We start from the raw sequence: 10244 nt of genomic DNA, 5'->3' as shown, positions 1-10244 counted from the left end.
TAAATACTAAATGATTTTAATTACATAATCATACCGTACTTCTATTTGATTGTACCGGGCGATGTGCCGTGGGGTTACGAGCGTGCAGCTGTGAGCTTGCACTCGGGAGATAATGGTTTCGAATCCCACTGTCGGCAGTCCTGAAGATGGTTTTCCGTGGCTTCCCATTTTCACACCAGGCAAGTGCTGGGACTGTACCTTATTTAAGGCCACGGTCGCTTACTTCCCATAAGTTATATCTAAAAGATTTAGCATATAAGACAATAAGGCTTGTACAAATAGTTTTTTAAATGATTCCTAGTTCCAGTTGGCTAAAGTGGAATAAAAATGTAATGTTTACAAAGTGGGTGGGGGCGACTGTCCCTCCTCGCCCATCTCATCGCCGCTACTGTTTGTAGACACGCCAAAGATGCAGCAAAGGAAATCTCTTTAACTTACTAATTTATACACGTGTAGACATTCCATTCGATAAAAGAGTTGATTGTATGAAACAAAAACTAATATTGTTCGGCGAAAAACGTGTGTAGAAGGCATACGTCTGTTTGGAGCTTCTGTTGCATTCCGACCAGGTTGTCCAGTTTAAAAAATCTTTGTTTATTCATCGCTGCTCAACACAGTAGTCATTGTCATATGCAGACAGCAAATATAGTGCGGCTGTGCCATACAGCAGCCTAGAAGTATGCGGTTGAAAACGAGGTTTACCAATGCAAGGGGTGCATTAGACCGGTGGCGCTGAGTAACATCCTGCGAACGACACTCCGATTCTTATCTCTTCATATTCTGACGTAACCTGCCCGCTGGCAGTAGTTCCCCTGTGAAAATCAGTTGGTAGACACCCCGTTCATCATTTGTGCATGCAGGACATTTATATGTAGAAAGTACGGCGTTCGGGGGCCACCTGGTATATAGAGTGTCAACTAGTCTGAAATGATTTGTAATCTAGCTCTATTCTTGAATAAATATCATGAAAAAGAAAGTTTGAGGCCTTAAAGTTCTAAATGTCTGTTGAAACAGCAGTTTTAATTAACTATACCCTCATGTTTGTCCAATTCTCCGAAAACCGTAAAAGTAGTTAGCGGAACATGAAACCAATAAATAGGCTTAACATAACAATAAGATTCACAGAAAAAAAACAAATAGCACGCTAAAGATGCTAAGTTAAGGGGAGACACCTATTTAGTAACAGCAACAAACTGTGTATTTTCTCAATATTCTTCCTTAATTACGATAGCGGAGTGCATTATCACAGCGATTATTTCCTTTTCTTTTTTGCTTTACGTCGCACCGACACAGATATGTCTTATGGCGACGATTCTTCTTCTTTTATTTTAAGCAGTGATGAGTCTTAATTATAGATAGAGCTGATATGACATTTGGCGTAGTTTTCCTTCAAAACTGTCCGTCTTCGACAGGTCCACCATATAGGCGGTTTTGGTATAGGGAGAAAAGCAATCAAACCGGGCTATGAACTCGAATAGCTCGATGGACCAGTGTGTGTCAAGTATCGGTAGTTACCATAATATATATATATATATATGAACCAGAGGTAAGGCAAGATAACACAGAAAGTTATGTAACTCCTCAACACCTCCCAGTCAGTATTCAGAGAGAGGCCGTTCCACTCCATTAGATCACGCTTTATGTAGACGTCTGGTCACGGCCAGGTTTCTAACAGACAATACATTCAAGTATTGAGACAGTAACCTTTCTGAAAAACGAGTGGGACAGGAAAGGGAATGAACCGCTGAGTTTTCGTGACACCGTCGCCCGGCGCGAATGTGGCTTTAGATAAAATGAAAAACATGGTTGATTACTATTTAATTTACAAGTGGCCGATGATAACTAAAGAGAGATGATTATGCTTGTTGTTTAAAGGGGCCTAATATCTAGGTCATCGGCCCCACTAAAGAGAGAGAAGAATAGTATAGTAGTGGGCAATTGCCAAGTCAATAAAAACCGATTAACTGGTTTTATTTTTACGGCTATTATGTTATTGCTGTTAGTTATCTGGAAGTCCACTAGTGACAAAAGTAAAGCAAAGTCATCTCCTTACAGGCCATGAAGGCCCTTGGAGGGATGGAAGGCAAAGGCTTCCACTATCCGCAGCCTCTGGACTTGAGGAGGTAGAGTGGTTAGCTGTACGCCTGGCCGCCTTTGCCCCCAGGAATTAACCTGGTACTCATTTTTTATGAAGGCTGAGAGAACCTCTGGGCCATTTGCACATCCGAAAGTGGAAATTCCGTTTCTTAAATTGTACCACTTCCTGACGGGGATTCGAACCCACGTCCTTCCTGGCGAATCAAGCACGCCTTTACAACCTTAGCCACCCAGCCCCTTCACCTAGTGATATGGATGGTTAATTATTAGACCGAGCATATTATGTTTCAGTACATTTGACTATTTTCAACATTTCCTACACCATGTAACGTATCCACTAATGATCCTAAGTCTACCTCAATGGTGCCGTTATGTTGACCGTAAGATTCTCTATTCAATGATATACACATCACGGGTTGAAATTTATATTCAGAAGTCAATACGAAGCAATTATCTTTTTTGACCCCAAATAACTTTGTCCCTAAGGTTTTTAGATCATCCTCATGGACTTAGAGAGAGTTTTTGAATGGTATCCACATAAGGAGTCGAAATTAATAATATTTAGATGGTCAAATTCAGTGCAAATTATTAATGTTCACAGTCATTATTCACAAATTATATTTATTTTCGCTATAATGACATACTTGTCAGCTTGTCTGTTTATGAACAAAGCGATCCAGAATATTTTAAATCAGTCGACGTGTTCACTAGGTAGAACGCTCCGAAGTGTACTGAGTGCTGTAATCGAGCGCTCGAAGCACGAGGCCCCCACGGGGTGAGGTTGCATCGTCGTGCTTAATATATTGTTGTAATGTTAGCTGAGGCCTTCAGTTACTCAGCGATGTCTAAATATCGAATGCATCGGTTATAATTTGCCAGAAACAGCCTGTGATATACAGGCAGATTTTCGTAACGCCAACTTTCCGTGCGTGCTGCGGAATGAGACGTTGTCACGTCAAATCGTATGAGGCATGGAGGAACACAATTTACTATTTCTCCTCTCTTTTTTACAAATGATTCTTCGATAAGATTAATAACAATGGTAGGGCGTAGGAAAAAATGTAAATGAAAATATTTTTCCAGCCCTCTGGAAGTCTTTCTCCGCTTTTTCTGGAAGGGATGAGCGAGTCAGTCCGGTAAGACAGTCTGAGGTCATGTGACGGCCCCTGCTTGTATTGAGACATTTTTGTCTGATGTCTCCGTGGATCTTCTGGAAGGTGAAACCAGAACGTTCCTAATCCTGAAATTACTAGAACTTCATCAGCATGTATTTAAGGGTAGACTCGTCGCGAACAGGAGTAGTGTTCAGAATATGTCATAGTGCGTGTTGAGAGTTGCCGCTGAGAAGTGTTGGAGTGTCGAGTTGTTGGTGTTGAGTAGCAGTTGAGATGGTGATGTGTTATTGTATTGTCGAGTGATACGTCTTGAATAGTTCAGTGTGTGAAGCGGCCACGTGAATTGATCATATGTGTTATCGGTCTTGTCTGGAGTCGATCTAAGTATTCAGCAGTCGTGTGTTGTGTTACCTAACGGGCGAAGATTTGAACCCAAGTACAGGGAACTGTCGTGTGAAGTGACTGGATCGTGCGAAGCGAAGTAAATAGCCACATCTTAGTGAAGTGTTGGGTCAACCTAGATTAAATTGGTCCAATAAAACAGTCTGTGTTCCATTTTTAATAATATAAAAATAATCTATATTTCCCTTATTATTCATTGTAAAATCAATTTAAACCAAGCATAAGAACGGAAATTTTATTTTCTACGACTCCTTTTATGTAGCATTTATCGATTGAACTAATTTAATTAATTTTTAGACTTAATTTTTAGACTTTGCTTTAAACTACTATTTCACTCATGCATGTTATAATAACCGAGGTTATAGTTCCTTCTCCCCAGACCTTAAGTACCGATTTTCATTGCATTTTATTCAGCAGTTTCCTCTTTATGCCCGTACATATACACGGACAGGCATGACAGAAATTTAAAAAATGTATTTCCTTCTTATTTTGGACATGATTGACACATGGATTTGTAAAAATACTGATCAAAATACATAAAAACTATTATTTATGTGGTTACTTTACTCGGATTCAGAGTGAAATGCATTCCCTGATTTCTAAAGGCATGTGACCTTTTACAAGTTGTCAATTTGAGCATGTTATTTGCAATTTTGTACCCACCTTGGTCATGTAAAAGTATTTTTCGAAGATCAGCACAGCTCAGACATGGCCCGTGAAGAATAAATTTAATTATAGGTATGGCCGGCTTGAGCGGAGCTGGTTGGGGGTAGGATATCATACCGGGATCGAATACCAACCCAGTCGGTTGTCACTTATGAGTGCGTGACTGCGAGAAATACGTCAGCAGAGTTTTGGCACATTAAAAAATGTCCATTTCAGAGCAGTCCTCTGATATCTTGCATTATTACACGCGTACATACATTTCACCACTGTGGCTCACAACTACTAGGATGAAAATGAAACTGCGTATGGCTTTTAGTGCTGGGAGTGTCCGAGGACAAGTTCGGATCGCCAGACGCAGGTCTTTTGATTTGACTCCCGTAGGCAACCTGCGCGTCGTGATGAGGATGAAATGATGATGAAGACGACACGTACACCCAGCCCCCGTGCCAGCGAAATTAACCAGTGATGGTTATAATTCCCGACCCTGCCAGGAATCGAACCCAGGACCCCTGTGTCCAAAGGCCAGCACGCTAACCATTAAGCCATTGAGCCGGTCAACTACTACGATGTGCGAGGAAAACAAAGAATCCCAGCTGCCTCTCTTCTCTCTCCCTTTCTTGTACAGTACCGTGCTACCTTCGTCACCTTTTCCGTCTGTCTGTCTGTCTGTCTGTCTGTCTGTCTGTCTGTCTGTCTGTCTGTCTGTCTGTTCCCTGTCATCCTCGACGTACGAAGCCTCTCCGCATTTCAGAGCCCCTTTCCTTATTAATACCTTGCGTTACCCTTCGAGGAATAAATATTTTAAAATGTTATTTGCTTAACATCCGTTCTATAGGTTACTTCGAATTGCTCGAACAGAAGCCGATGTGTTGGAATATTGACCTCAAAGCGCTGGAAATCTACGACAGCGGTCGCATTTAAACACTCTCAAATAACACCCCTACATCTACTGCCTCAAGGGCAGTGTCCTGGAGCGTGAGACTTTCGGTCGGGAATATAACTCTCGGGTAGGACCATTACCTTGCCCAGGTGGCCTCACCTGCTATGCTGAATAGGGTCTTTGTGGGGAGGATGGGAAGATTGGAATGGAGAGACATGCAAGAGAGAAGGATGCGGCCGTGGCCGTTGGTACCATCCCTGCATTTGCCTGGAAGAAAAGTGGGAAACCACTGAAAACCACTTTCAGGATCGCTGAGGTTGGAAGCGAACCCACCTCTACTGAGTTGACCTCCCGAGGCTGAGTAGACACCGTTCCAGCCCTCATATCACTGGTTATTATTATTATTATTATTATTATTATTATTATTATTATTATTATTGGTATTAGTATTAGTATTAGTATTAGTATTATTATTGGCCCTCATATCACTGATTATTATTATTATTATTATTATTATTATTAATTATTCCTTTCTCAATCTGTTTACCTTCTAGGGTTGGTTGTTCCCTTGGACTCAGCGAGGGATCGCACCTCTACTGCCTCAAGGGCAGTGTCCTAGAGAGTGAGACTTACGGTCGGGGATACAACTGTCGGATAGGACCAGTACCTCACCTAGACGGCCTCACCTGCTATGCTGAACAAAGTCCTTGTGGGCGCGGGGAAGCGGGGGGAAGATTGGAACAGAGAGACATGGAACAGAGAAGGAAGCGGCCGTGGCTTTAGGTACCATCCCGACATTTGCCTCTAGGAGAAGCTTGAAACCACGGAAAACCACTTCGAGAATGGCTGAGGTGGCAATCGAACCCACCTCTACTCAGTTGACTTCTCGAGGCTGAGTGGACCCCGTTCCTTATCATTTCTTTTTTCCTTTCTTAATCTGTTTACTCTCTACGGTTGGTTTTTCTCTCGGACTCAGCGAGGGATCCCACCTCTACCGCATCAAGGGCAGTGCGCTGGAGAGTGAGACTTTCGGTAGGGGATACAACAGTCGAAAAGGACCAGTACCTCACCTAGACAGCCTCACCGGCTACGCTGAACAGGGGCCTTGTGGGAGGGATGGGAAGATTAGATGGGAGAGACAAGGAAGAAAGAAGGAAGCAGCCTTGGCCTTAAGTTAGGTGCCATCCCGGCATTTGCCTGCAGGAGAAGTGGCAAATCACGAAAAACCACTTCAAGGATAGCTGAGGTGGGAATCGAATCCACCTCTACTCAGTTGACCTCCAGAGGCTGAGTGGACCCCGTTCCAGCCCTCGTACCACTGATAATGATTATTATTATTATTATTATTATTATTATTATTATTATTATTATTATTATTATTATTATTATTATTATTATTATTATTATTATTATTATTATTATTATTATTATTATTATTATTATTATTACACTCCTATGCATTTGGCATCCAATTCGAAATGAGTCCCCACTGTGACATTCACATTCCATCTCACTATAATCTCCATTTCTTAAAAGAGAACTCCGATCAATCAGCGAAAGAATCAGACAGGTTACGTTCCTATTTCTCATTCCTTTCCTAATAAAACAGTAGAAATAAGTTTGCCAAAAACCGTAAAATTAAGTTAGTTAGTGGGACGTAAAGCCAATAACGTTTACAAGTGAGTGTAGTATTTTATTGTTTCCTAACAAAACAGGCAAGGTCATCACACGCGTATGTGGTCGGAATTCCCGCTGAGGTGGTCGATGGCCTCCTGCAGTCCACCTCACTAGTCGTTATCAAGTCCTCCTTGATCCATACATGGCCAACACCAGTCATGGCCTACTGGTATTCTGACTGCGTTAAACGTATTTCCCCATGCTTTATCGACCGCAGTTACTTCTCAAGAAAATATTAACTACCTTTCAATTCTGGAAAAGAACCGCCCGTTACAGAAGAATTCAAAGCAAAAGAGTTATTTATGTGCCTGACCTCGTTGGCACTGACTTGTTTCTCAGTATAGAGATTTCCATTCGGTTTTTCTACTGGTATCTTTCACAATTAAAACCGGTAGCGTGCCTGCCTCTTACCCGGAGGACCCGGGCTCGATTCCCGGCCAGGCCAGGGATTTTTACCTGGATCTGAGGACTGGTTCTAGTTCCACTCAGCCTACTTGATTACAATTGAGGAGTATCTGACGGTGAGATAGCGGCCCCGGTCTCGTGAGCTAAGAATAACGGCCGGGAGGATTCGTCGTGCTGACCACACGACACCTCGTAATCTGCAGGCCTTCAGGCTGAGCAGTGGTCGCTTGGTAGGCCAAGGCCCTTCCAGGGCTGTTGTGCCATGAGTTTTCTTTGCTTCTATCTTTAATAATTAATTAACATTAGCTAAGAATTTCCTGGAATTTGATGACACCATGGCGTCTAGGATTCTTGTTCATCCATACCCTTACTTCTTGCAACATCCATTATTTATGTTTTCATATTTGTGGATTTTATTTCCCTCTTGCCTCTAGTAAGGGGCTGCCTAGCCGAGGCGGTAAAGGCGTGCTCGGTTCGCTCGGAAGGACGTGGGTTCGAGTCCCCGTCAGGAAGTCGTAAAATTTAAGAAACGAGATTTACACTTCCGGAGGTGCATATGGCCGTGAGGTTCACTCAGGCTACACCCAAAGCGAATACCAGGTTAATTCCTGGGGGCTAACCACACTACTACATCAAGTGACGAGGTTAAAATGGTGGACCACGAACCTACTACGCTGGCGTAGCAGGGGGAGAGGTGATACTCCCACGTGGCGCGTTCCAGGTGGTGGATAGGGGGGTCCTAACCGGCTTGCCAGCGGACTTGAGGGAAATAAAATACCTCTCGCGGACCAAACACACTACCCCTTTGGGTGGGGGACGCAGATGAAGAATACACCCACGGTATCCCCTGCCTTTTGTAAGAGGCGACTAAAAGGGGCCCAAGGGGCTCTCAACTTGGCAGTGTGGATTGGCGACCACGGGTCCCTTAGCTGAGTCTTGGCCTTGCTTCCACTTTCGTTATCCTATCCGACCTCCCTTGGTCAACTCTTGTTCTTTTATGACCCCGATGGTATTAAAGCATTCGAGGCCTAGGGAGTCTTTCATTTTCACGCCCTTCGTGGCCCTTGCCTTTCTTCGTCCGTTACTTCATCTTTCGAAGTGACGGATCCCTTCTTTCTTCTTCTTTTCTCTCTCTCTTTACCCCCAGTGGGTGGGGGACGCAGACGACTAATACACCCACGGTATCCCCTGCCTGTCGTGAGAGGCGACTAAAAGGGGCGGCGAAGGGATGATTGAATTAGAACCATGAAACTACTTTTGATTCTTACCATCACGCGGTGAACACCATGGGTTGCCTGTACTTGCGAGTAGTACCACTATATTAGGTACGAAATAGGTTTGTGATTAGTAGCAGCAAAGTTGCTGGTCTGTGGGTTTCCAGTACCCGTGCGTTGTACCCATGTGAGCAACACCGCGGGTCTGGACGTTGCCTGTGAGTTGTACCACTATATGAGCGACACCGTGGGTCTGCGTTGCCTGTGATTAGTACCAACTATGTGATGAACACCACGGGAATACCGGCACCCGTGACTAGTACACCTAGGTGAGGAACTTCATCGGTTTGCGTTGGCTATGAGTGGCGCCACTGTGTGAGAAACACCATAGGTCTGCGTTACCTGTATGAAGTACAATACTTGTGAGTAGTACCATCTTGTGTGGAACGCCGTGAGTCTTTGCTACTTTTTGTTTAGTACCCTAACATGGTTCTACTTTACTCGCGACATGTACCATTCTGTGGGGCCATAGACGTGGATTTTGGACCCCTTTAGACATCAAGCATCCTCGATTCAGAAGTATGCTTTATAATTGGTCCCTTGGTCAGTAATACTAATTATTTATGATCCTTTTTTATGCGTCGTATCCACTGTTTTTTGTTTGTTTGTTTGTTTATTTTTTTTGTTTTCTTTGGGTTCATGTCCATCCATTCATTCTTCATGACATTTTCTTATTTTGGTCAGTGGATGATTTTGATTTTTTTTTTTTTTTTGCCATTTCATTTCGTACCATTAGGGGCCGATGACCTCAATGTTAGGCCCCTTTAAACTACAAGCATCATCATCATCATCATCATCATCAACAATGGTGGAAGCCTTTACCTTCCACCCCCCCCCCCCCCAAGGGCCTGTACGGAGATGACTTTGCTTTACTTTGTTTTGCTTTGCTTGCCTCTAGTAACTTTACTTAGTTTTTTGCTTTCCTATTTTTTTTCCACTCGCTATTTCATAACAATAACTAAACTAAACAAGAGTGTAAAATTCAAGTTAATTCTCAATTCTACGTACTGTATATTTTTCATATTCATTTGTTCTTATTCTTTCTTGCCGGGCTGAGTGGCTCAGACGGTTGAGGCGCTGGCCTTCTGACCCCAACTTGGCAGGTTCGATCCTGGCTCAGCCCGGTGGTATTTCAAAGTGCTGAAATACGTCAGCCTCGTGTCGGTAGATTTACTGGCATGTAAAATAACTCCTGTGGGAATAATAGAATAAAATAGAATAGAATAGAATAGAATAGAATACAATACAATATATTTATTTATCACCTACAGATCCCAATTTCAGATGATGTAAAATTCCGGCATCTCGGCGTCTCCGAAAATCTTAAAAGTAGTTAGTAGGACGTAGAGCAAATAACATTCTTCTTCTTATTATTATTACTATCTTATTCTTTCATTGTTTGCAACTTAGGTTCCAAAATGGGTAAAATATAAATATGTAAATAAATTGAATGTTAATTTTAATCTTATACCAGTTGTATAGTATTATTAGAAGTAATTTCACATACCGTACTGTATATGAGTTGACTATGTTTGTAAGATATTATAAGTAGAATTTTGTAAACAATATAAATTTATTAAGGATGATGTGTGTGTTTAATAGAAAAAATTATTAGCGTAAATTGTATAATATTGTATTCTAGGAAAAATTCCTTCGTCTCCTGTTAATTTAAAATTTAGTGCTTGCCAATAATGTATTTTAGTGTACCATTTGCCACCGAGGTAGACA

Source organism: Anabrus simplex, chromosome 1, assembly GCF_040414725.1.
Source record: "Anabrus simplex isolate iqAnaSimp1 chromosome 1, ASM4041472v1, whole genome shotgun sequence".
NCBI classification, from domain to species: Eukaryota; Metazoa; Arthropoda; class Insecta; order Orthoptera; family Tettigoniidae; genus Anabrus; species Anabrus simplex.
This window is presented reverse-complemented; position numbering follows the sequence as displayed.